This window comes from Acipenser ruthenus, chromosome 4, assembly GCF_902713425.1.
Source record: "Acipenser ruthenus chromosome 4, fAciRut3.2 maternal haplotype, whole genome shotgun sequence".
Classification (NCBI taxonomy): domain Eukaryota; kingdom Metazoa; phylum Chordata; class Actinopteri; order Acipenseriformes; family Acipenseridae; genus Acipenser; species Acipenser ruthenus.
In genome coordinates, this window is record NC_081192.1 from 83950917 (window position 1) to 83963022 (window position 12106).

The following is a 12106-nucleotide window of genomic DNA, read 5'->3' on the forward strand; positions in this document are numbered from 1 at the left end:
TTTTGATGTCTGGCTGTGAGTACATTCGTATATGAGGTATTGGGACGGTTTTAAGACCACATTGGTGATTTTTGGTCTGTAATGCTGATGTTTTAGTGACATGTTCACGGCCAGTGTCATCGGTAAGTAAAACAAAGTTATTTTCACAAAGATTAGCAGTGTTTTCGTCTCCACCATTTTGAAAGAAAAGCTGTACTAGAACCATACTTTAAGAGCAAGTTAGTACATGTTTTTTCACTCAGTTCTAGACGTATACAGTTTCTTCAGATCTGTTCTTGAAATCGGCTTTTTAAGATTTACATAATTTAAACCGCGACGAGCTGCATGTTTAGCTTGTAGATTTAGGTGTTTGTTTGACTGACGGAATTCAGAATGTTATCATTCTATCAGTATTTTTATTCCAGGGGTGTTGCTGAAGGTAACGATTAATCCAGTGCTCGAGTCCTCCCCCCCCCCCCCAAAAAAAAAGTGCCGGAACACACTATCATTTAAACAACAGTTAAAAATTAATGAGCGTTCATATGCTTACAAAAACAGCAATACACGTACATATATTGTACTCTAAAGGTTTATTCAAAGATGAGTATTTTTCTGCTAGTCCCAAACCTGAGTGTTAAAGCTGGTTCACATTCGGCATATGATTCAGACGGACTCTACGAACTGACGCACGCTATAGTTCACACTGAGCGATCTAAAAAGACAACACTCTTCTGGAGGTTCAGGGAGTCGTGCACACAGCCGCATTTAACTTACACACTGCATAACCGCAGCGCCTCTTTTTTTTTTTTTTTTTTATAAATCGCTGATCTAAAAAAATAAAAAAAAATAAGTATTGTGTGATTGACAGCAAATGCCACCATTTAGTTTCATGGTAAAATCACTGACATTCGCTCAGACTTTGTTGAACTGATCCGCTCAGTTTAACCATCCCGCTTTTTTCAGTAAACACTGTACGTAGGCTGCTGAGAGACACACATCAAACACGTTTTAAATTCTTGAGTTGTTAGTTTCCATTCTGATTATTTATCTGTTTATTTATGGTAACGTAGATGCTTAATTATTAGTTCTTTAGATATTTTCCGCTACATCTATACAAGTGTAATTTATTTCAAGTAATAAACAGTAAATTGTATTTTACTTGTAAAATGCTAAAGGAAAGAGAAAGGCGTGTGATTGGTTGAACGCGAGTGACGTCACCAACTTGACGCTGAGAAGTTGAAATCGACCAACTCGTCCACAGCGTATACGATTTGAATGCAGGTGCTTCAGATTATGCTGGAAATTTATATATATATATATATATATATATATATATATATATATATATATATATATATATATATATATATATATATATATATATATATATGTTATTGTTTTTATTTAATTGCTGAACGATAATGTTTTTCATATTTATCTGTAGGTAAATGTTGAATTGCCAGGTTTAAAAAAGAGATTTAAGTTACATGTATTTTTTCACAGATTTATTTGTAGAAATGTTAGCTAAATGTTGACTTGCCAAGTGTAAAAAAAAAAAAATTAAATTTAGAGCAACCCCAGTCTTCAGGGACCCCTGTGTCTTCTGGTTTTAATTCCAACTGAGCTCTCAATTACTTAACTAAACCCTTAATTGAACTGACAAGTAGCTTAATTAGGCTTTTCTAATTGTTCTCAGCGCCTAAAATGTTGCAGATTTTAAGTTACTTATAATATTTTATAGTTGAGCTGAAATCTCCAACTGTTTAAGAGCAGAACACAATTAAAAAGGCCTAATTAAGCCAATTATTAGTTGAATTAAGGGTTTAGTTAAGTAACTGAGAGCTCAGTTGGCATGAAAACCAGAAGACACAGGGGACCCCAGGACTGGAGTTAAGAAACACTGAGTTAGAGAATAAACAGAACTGTTATTAATCCTCATTATTTAATTCACACACAAAACATGCGTTTATAGGACAAAGGTGTATTGTAGACTATAAAGGTGTAACTCAGATCAGAAATGCTAATTACATATTTCAGCCTATAAAAGCTTCATTTCTCAGTATATAAGTTGGCAATACATTTTGAGATTTTTCATATTTGTTCCAGTTAGTACGATACCACAAGTCTTTTGTCTACAGAAATTGCTGGACTAACTTAGTAACGTGTTTTAGTGTCCTCTAGAGGCATCAGTAGTTACTTTGGGTTTTTTGTAATTGAGAACATTTTTAATACGCAGCTGGGGACCGTCCTCTGTACTAACCATGGGATCATCCACAGTTTGTATGCTCCTTTTAGTTTGCTGCAGTTGAACCATAGAGTCCAGCAAGTTGTTTGTTTTTATTAATTTCAGATAAAGCCAAGTTGGGCTTCATGGTGAAATGGTTATCCCAAAAGGTTCTGAAGTGCTGAGTTTGAAAATGAGCTTGTGTTCTTTCTGCTTTCTGGTTCTGTATGTTCCATAGCATTTGTATTTTATTTAGCAGATTTATTTAGCAGATGCCTTTATTCAAGGCGACTTACAGAGACTAGAGTGTGTGAACTATGCATCAGCTGCAGAGTCACTTACAATTACGTCTCACCCGAAAGACGGAGCACAAGGAGGTTAAGTGACTTGCTCAGGGTCACGCAATGAGTAAGTGGCTGAGGTGGGATTTGAACCGGGAACCTCCTAGTTACAAGCCCTTTCATGCCAGCCAACATTACAAGTATTTGTTTAGTTATATTTCCTGTTTTTGTTAAATAGCTATGAAACCTTAATACATTTTTCAATATGTTGCCATGTGTATTGAGCACTTTTAAATACTTCTCATTAGTGTCCCTGTTTTATTTTAGTTCTGTTATGTTATATCTACACTAAACAGTAAAGAAAAAATACAAAGAGCAAGAATATTAATTTACATTTGTCTTCACTTACTGAGTGAACCTGAAACTTTCACTGTAATGGAGATCTAGTTTCAAACATCAAAATGAAGTAAAGTACCAAATAGAAATAAATAATGTGTAGTGCACAAAAATGCATTTTCAGTTAATAAAAAAGAACAGACAAGTGCTATATAGGTGCCATTTATGGTAAGGGAAATACACTCTTAGCTGAAATGGCTCAGTTATTACATGACTCGTTTCACAGACCCCGATTAGCTCTAATCTGTACCATGACTACCTAATGTTATGTTGTTAAAAAAGTCTAGGATTAGTGCTAATAACTTCTGTGAAACAAATCAACAGTCATCATGATTGCCCAGTTTTAAAAATGTTGCAAATACATTTACATTTTGTTCTTGCAAGCATATGCTTTTGCACGATATGTCGTTTCCTCCTGTAGAGAAAGATGTATGAGACCTTCACACATGATTGCCACAAAATGAATGTTGACTTTCAGATGCCATTTAGGGTACCTGCTTTTATGAGACTAACTATAATTTTTCTGAAATTGCATGAGGTAACACCTGTAAAAATAGGAAATTGTGAATGTAGCATATTTATTTTACAGCACCCCCAATAGCGCTTGGTCTACTATAGGATGCTATTTACATTGGCTTAAATTCTCACTTTGAAACGTGAAAAAGTGTAGTGTGTCTTCTATAGAAGCTTTCTCTATTGTGAGGTGATGCCTGCTAGCATTCTGTCGCTTCCCCCAATAAGAGATTTACTTTTAATTTCCTGTTACTGACAATTTTGCAGTTTTTTTTTATAATCTATAAAAAAGGTAGTACAAAAATAAAATCTAAAGCAGCTGTGTCACTTTTTTTCCAAAAATAATTGTTTAAGTAAGTGAATGGGGGGGGGGTGCAGAATATACAGTATATATATCATTATTTTTTTTTATTTTTTTTTTATGAAATTTATTAATTGCAATTTAGTAAAAAAAAAAATATATTGTGTGTATTCACAATAGAGGGAACAATTGTTCAAAAGTAATTGAATTGGGTCTTGGATTATATCCAAAATCCAGAAACGTTCACTAATCCTTGAAATGAAAAAGGGCCATGACAGTTTGCAGATACCAGAATACATGATTCTAGTTTACTATATTACTTTTAACAGAAATTCAATTCCTCTTTTTGATTTGAATTTGACATCTGTTTAGAAACATTATAACTGAGGCATTTGGGACAGCTATACAAATACCACATATTTGCAGCAACTTGTCTGCTTATCCATCACTCTCTGACTGTTGTGTAAGTATCTGCTTATTACAATTATTTAGTTTTAGTTTCCATTTATGATTGTGAGTGTTAACATTAAGCAATGCCAAATGGTATGTGGTGTTGAAATCTGTCTCCTTTCCTTTCACGCTGTGCCTGGGCAGGTTTTCATGAAAATTGGGTACAATTAATGTAGCAGGAAATCTGCAGTCTGTGTTTTAGGCGATCTATAAAAAAAATTCTGTAAATTACATAAAATGTGTACTCAACTTACGAGAGCCAACAAGTGTCAGCGTATGGAATATTGCCAGCTATGTTTTTAAAAGTTGTCAGGATGTTAACAATGAAAATGAAAATGACAGGTATGTTATTTAAACAGTTGTAGCAGCACGTAGGGATGTATAATGCTATATTTTTCGGAACCCCACTACTTACTCTTTTTAATACCATACATGACCTGCCTCTGTTTTTTATTTTATTTTATTGTTTTTCAGATGGTACATTGAAAAATTTGAAGACTACCCTAAAACAAAAAAAAAGCTTTGATAACATTTTTTCTTATTGACAGTAATAAACAAAATACATTTTCATTAAACTATAAGGCTGCTGAAACTTTTATTACAAGTTCCAAACTTTTATCTCTCTGGTTAAATTGAAAAACTGTTGCTGAAAGATGTGGACTTGATCTGGGATTCAATTCTCACACTCCCAGCTGAACCATCCATCAGTTCAGTCTGGAATTATTGGGAAACCCTGTCTAGGCAGTTCATTATTTAATGGATTTAACTGAAACACGGTGTAGGAACCATGGTGCTTTATATGAAGCATGCACAACTCGTTCTGCTGATACTGTATCCCCTGCTTGCCGAGCACATTCCCAATGCATAATACGATTTTATCTTATGTTTACGATATGCCTCCTGCATTGTAAAGAAAACATCTGGGATCTGTTGTTTTTATATAGTTTTCCTGTAACAAAATCTGGTTTGGCAATCTGAATTTGAATGTAGTATTGATATAGCCTGGCTCCTAAATGTGTAAAATCTTATCACAGGCTACTAATTTCATTATAGGTATTTCTGTGGAAAACATTATGCTATACTTGTTTTTGACACTACTGCATCAGTCAGAATTGAATATACGGTAGATACAATCCCTTTGGAATAAGAGATAGAATACAGGTGATCAATTCATATTAGGAATAGCAGAATGTAACATTTTCACAAGGATACACAACACCTCATGGAGACAGCCCCAAGTTCTGCCCCAATTGGATGACAAACAATCTCAAAATGTAAGTGGGACATAACTAATTACCTCTGCTCTATCCCCACTACATTATTGTACAGTATGTACACCCAGAAAAGTGAAAGAGAAACTCATCAGTGTCACTTTAATGAAATGGAATGTGTTAATGATACACAGAGAGTTCAGAAGCTGCAAGATATTAAGGCAAGTTAGTGGTTGTTAATGGAATTAAACACTAGTCTTAGTTTACTTTTGTTGAAATACCCTTGTCCGTTTTAAACTAGTTAGAAATGTACAGTGAGATTTTCTAATCAATTCACCAGGAAATTTGCTTAAATCGTAGGTTGTCTGATTCCATTTTATATTAATAAGCTGTCGCAAAAACTGATATACACCTTTTCAAAAACAAGGCATGTGTTAAATGTAGTATTAGTATTTTTGTGTTTATGTGTGGGTGGTGGGTAGCCTCTTGGATCCACATGGCAGCTATTAAAATATGCTTACTTCTGGTAATTTCTATGGCTGTTATTAGCAGGTTAATTGTTTACAGGTTTGAATGTTTACCTCGCTTCTCATAACTTTTAATAAAGTCTAAAATCTGATTTAAGTGTGTGGTTTTTTAAATGTATTTATTTTTAGCCATAACTAAAATCCTCAATGGTAGTTTCTAGCAGTGCTACTAAAAGAAACCTACATTTATATGACATATGTTTTATCCTTGAGGTTTTCTCAATGTAGTCAATGTTTGAACCTTTTCAAATGAAAGGTACTTTTCCATTAATAAGGGGCATGTCTACTGTGTGATCAGCTCTGCCTAACTCAAATGCTTCACACAGACAATTCAAGGACCTGACCTTATTTCATTACCTAGACACTTGTCTAGACATTACTTGTTAAACATGTGACATTGCCTTCTTGGATCCTATACAAGTGCTACCTCTTTTAGAAAGTACAGTACTGCTGCTGTTTTTCATCTTCACAATTAATTTATTATTTGCACATTTCCTTATGATAATGGACAATTATATACAATGTGTATATATATATATATATATATATATATATATATATATATATATATATATATATATATATATATATATATATATATATATATATGTATGTATGTATGTATGTATAATTACATGGATGAAGGCTATATAAAATCCATGTATTATAAAAAATAATAGATGGGCCTCTTCAGTGAGTTACAGGAAATCTCGGGTTTCTATGACAGTTTATAACTTACTCTTCAGTCTCATAATTTATGACGTCACAGAAGCCCTAGATGGAATTATTTTCCTGTAACTCACTGAAGCCCATCTATTTTATATATATATTTGTTAAAGCACTGTTTTTTTGTATTCAGCCAATGAAGGACTTGTAGTCCAAAACGTCCAGATAATTGATTTGTACTAGAAAAGTCTTCCCTTGTACCATAACGCAGAACTGTTATTAAGCCATAGTTATAGCTGTACAGTAAAATTATCACTGTGTGGCTTCTTAAGGCTTTCAAAGTGTAGTAGTCAGAGTTTTTACCGACAATTGCCAAGAAAATCCCTTGATTGACATTCACATAAAAAGGAAGCTCCAGTGATCAGCTTTTGTTTTCTGAGCCAGGAAAACACTTCTGTATCTAGTTTCCTTAGTACTATAAATTACATCCTACTGTCCCTAGTGCTTTCATACAAAGGAACTCACTTCCATAATTATTTAATGTTTCATTGTATTAATAACAGTTTTTAAGTGGCTTGTTTTGTAAATGGAAGTGGACTCAAATACAGGATTTGGATTTACCATGTTTTCCAGGTTGAACAACCAAGAATATCAGTCTCTTTGAATTTTTAACCCTTACAAAGCAGTAGGGGTTTCATACCATTGTTGTATGTTATGGTTACTCCAGTGTTTAAATGATCATCTGTTCTTTAATTTACTCCACTGCAATATACAGAGCCTCTCTCTTTGGGAATTCCTGCTGTTAAGTAACTACACACACTTAGAATTTAAAAGAAACATGGAATATATTCATATCAACAGAAGTCTCCTGTGCATGTATAATTTATTTGCAGTGATATAGTAGGTAGGCCTATACAGTGTTGTGGAGTAGCATATTTCTGTAATCTGATTACATTTTCACATATTGCAAACAAGTGGCAAATTGTGCTAATGGATTATTATTATTATTATTATTATCTATTTCTTAGCAGACGCCCTTATCCAAGGCGACTTACAATTGTTACAAGATATCACATTATACATTATTTCACATTATACAGATATCACATTATTTTTACATTTACAATTACCCATTTACACAGTTGGGTTTTTACTGGAGCAATCTAGGTAAAGTACCTTGCTCAAGGGTACAACAGCAGTGTCCCCCACTGGGGATTGAACCCACAACCCTCCGGTCAAGAGTCCGGAGTCCTAACCACTACTCCACACTGCTGCCCTACATATTTTGGAAAATGGTAAATGTATTTGGCAAAAGTAGCTACATTTTGCTTTTACAAGTTTGCCCAAAACCTTAAACACATTAATCATGTGTTCATTCCTACGATTGGAAGATATTTTAGCAATGTTTGTGCCACTGCACTGCATGTTGCCACATTGAGGTAAGGACTGACGTTTTTTTTTTTTCTCTCAGCAGCTGGTGTCTTAGCTCAGCAATTGCCTGACATCAAACAAGACTCGAGTCAAGGGGTGTTAGATTGACAGCTTGAGCTATGGGAGTCCAGGGTGCAATTCTGGGATTCACGCTTTTGGTAAACATGATCCAGCTTAATCATCCACGTATCATTAGCTAACCATAATATATATATATATATATATATATATATATATATATAGTGCAGCATGCATGGGGGTATGCAGCAGCAGGGCAAGTAGGTGACGTAATCACACACAGAGACATAAGCCCATTATACGCTCCTTGCAACGGAGCTGGCTCTTTTGTACAGTGGTATCGGCACTATGCTTTAGTGCGAGAGGTCCTGGGTTCACGCCCGTCCTCCACCTGTGTGTGGATTGCCTTGCCCTGTGTGAAGCGCCTGCCTGATTTAACCGAGATCGCTCCATTGGTGTCAGAGTGGGATGCAGGTGCCCCAGCATACACTCGTCGGACTGTAGCCTGGTGAGCAAGTCCGGGGCAGACTTGAGGCTGGCAGGGGAGAGTGTTGTGTGCATGGGGGCAGGCAGCAGCAGGGCTGGTAGTAATCACACACATAAGTCATAAGCCCATATACAGTGTGTATATATATATATATATATATATATATATATATATATATATATATATATATATATATATATATATACTGTATATATTACTAGATAAAATTCTAGTAAGTACAAGTATATGACAAAATACGATTCAATATCGGAGCAGATAACAGTGTCATTGATAGTTACATCAGGATACGATTAAATGCAAAATACTACAGATTGAATAACACTTGTGGCAGATTACAGTACAGTACTCTGTAAAGTACAGTATTAAATGCAGTAGTGTCCAGAGGGAAAAGATGAGTTCTACAGGTGCTGTCTGAAGAGGTGAGTCTTGAGAAGGCACCAGAAGGTGGTCAGGGACTGGGCAGTCCTGACACCTGTAGGAAGTTGATTCCACCACTACGGGGCGAAGGAGCGGGCTCTGGGAGCGTAGAGGAGGTACAGCCAGTCTTCTAGTGCTGGAGGAGCGGAGAGGTTGAGTGGGTGTGTAAGGAGAGATGAGGGACTGGAGGTAGCTGGGTGCAGTCTGGTCAAGGCATCTGTAGGCGAGTACAAGAGTCTTGAACTGGATGCAAGCGGTGATCGGGAGCCAGTGGAGTGAGCGGAGCAGTGGAGTTGTGTGGAAGAAGCGAGGCAGAGAGAACACCAGGCGAGCAGCGGAGTTCTGGATGAGCTGGAGTGGACGGGTGGTGGACTCAGGGAGGCCAGCCAGGAGGGAGTTGCAGTAGTCTAGTCGGGAGAGTACCAGGGCCTGGACAAGGAGCTGGGTGGCGTAGTTGGTGAGGAAGGGTTGGATTCTTAGTATGTTTCTCAAGAAGAATCGGCAAGTGCGTGCCAGAGTGGAGATGTGCTGGGAATACGAGAGGCAGGGGTCCATGGTGACTCAGAGGTTCTTAGCTGAGGAGGAAGGAGAGAGTGTGGTAGATTCCAGAGGAATGGAGATAGAGAGATCAGAGGAGGAAGAGGAGGAGGAGGGAAAGAAAAGGAGGTCAGATTTAGAGAGGTTGAGTTTGAGGTGATGCGAGTGCATCCAGGAGATAGCAGACAGGTAGAGATACTGGAGGGGATGGTGGAGTCAGAGGGGGGAAGGAGAGGAAAAGCGATGAGGGGACCCAGGGAGCGGGTGTAGAGAGAACCCAAGACTAACCCTTGGGGCTCCTGGAGAGAGAGGGAGGTGTGGAGGTTGCTCCACGCCAGGTTATCTGGTAAGTGCGGTTGGAGAGGTAGGAGGAGAACCAGGCCAGAGCAGTGCCAGAGATTCCCAGGTCAGCGAGAGAGGATAGTAGAATAGAGTGATCGACAGTGTCAAAGGCAGCAGAGAGGTCGAGGAGAATTAGGACAGTGAGAGAGGCAGCTCAGGCAGAGTTTAGTGAGTTAGTGACAGACAGGAGGGCGGTTTCAGTGGAGTGAGCAGAGCGGAAGCCAGATTGGAGAGGGTAAATCTGTATATATATATATATATATATATATATATATACAGTGCCTTGCATAAGTATTCACCCCCCTTGGACTTTTCCACATTTTGTAGTGTTACAACCTGGAATTAAAATGGATTTAATTGGGATTTTTACCATTTGATTTACACAACACACTTAACACTTTGAAGGTGCAAAATATTTTTTATTGTGACACAAAAGTTAATTAAACAAAAAAAAAAGACATTTGTTGGTTGCATAAGTATTCACCCCCCTGAGTCGATACTTGGTAGGAGCACCTTTGGCAGCAATTACAGCTGTGAGTCTTTTTGGGTAAGTCTCTACCAGCTTTGCACATCTGAATCCTGGAAATTTTGCCCATTCTTCTTGGCAAAATTGCTCAAGCTCTGTCAAGTTGGATGGGGACCGTTGGTGAACAGCAATTTTCAAGTCTTGTCACAGATTCTCAATCGGATTGAGGTCTGGGCTTTGACTGGGCCATTCTAAGACATTCAGGTTATTGTTTTTAAACCACTCCAGTGTAGCTTTGGCTGTGTGTTTAGGGTCATTGTCCTGCTGGAAGGTGAACCTCCGCCCCAGTCCCAGGTCTCTTGCAGACTGAAACAGGTTTTCCTCTAGAATTTCCCTGTATTTGGCTCCATCCATCTTGCCCTCAGTCCTGACCAGTTTCCAGTCCCTGCCGATGAAAAGCATCCCCATAACATGATGCTGCCACCACCATGCTTCACTGTGGGGATGGTGTTCTCAGGGTGATGAGCAGTGTTGGCTTTGCGCCACACATAGCGTTTTGCGCTAAGGCCAAAAAGTTCAATTTTGGTCTCATCAGACCAGAGAACCTTTTTCCACATGTGTCTCCCACATGCCTTTTGGCAAAATCCAAACGGGATTTGATATGGGTTTTTTTCAGCAATGGCTTTCTTCTCGCCACTCTTCCATAAAGCCCAGCTTTGTGGAGCATCCGGGTTATAGTTGTCCCATGGATGGTTTCTCCCATCTCTGTGGATCTCTCCAGCTCCTTCAGAGTTACCAGACCTCTTGGTTGCTTCTCTGACTTATGCCCTCCTTACCTGGTCACTGAGTTTTGGTGGACGGCCTTCTCTAGGCAGAGTCGTGGTTGTGCCATATTCTTTCCATTTTTTAATAATGGATTTAACGGTGCTCCGGGGGATGTTCAAAGTTTGGGATATTTTGTTATAACCCAACCCTGATTAGTGCTTCTCCAGAACTTTATCCTGGACTTGTTTTGATAGGTCCTTGGTCATCATGATGCTGTTTGTTTAGATATGCTCTCTAACAAACTCTGGGGCCTTCCAGAAACAGGTGTATTTAATCTGAGATCATGTGACACTTTAATTGCACACAGGTGGACTCCATTCAACTAATTATGTGACTTCTGAAGGCAATTGGTTGCACCAGAGCTTATTTAGGGGTCACAGCAAAGGGGGTGAATACTTATACAATCAAGACTTTTCAGTTTTTTATTTGTAAATAATTTTGAAAAATATGTAGATTTTTTTCCCCACTTCGACATTATGAATTATTTTGTGTAGATCAGTGACAAAAAATCCAAATTAAATCCATTTTAATTCCAGGTTGTAACACTACAAAATGTGGAAAAATTCCAAGGGGGGTGAATACTTATGCAAGGCACTATATATATATATATATATATATATATATATATATATATATATATATATATATATATATATATATATATACACACATATGTATATATATTATATACATACACATACATACATACATACACACTGTTCGCCCTGTATTTTCGTTTCTTTTTTCTTTTTTTTTTTACTAAATCTGTTTATATATATATATATATATATATATATATATATATATATATATATATATATATATATATATATATAACAGATTTAGTTAAAAAAAAAAAAAAGAAACGAAAATACAGGGAGAACTGTGTGTGTGTGTGGAGAGAGAGAGAGAGAGAGAGAGAGAGAGAGAGAGAGAGAGAGAGAGAGAGAGAGAGAGAGAGAGAGAGAAAAGCTCATAGCATAGCAGCATAGACCTGAAAAGGTTAAACTAGTG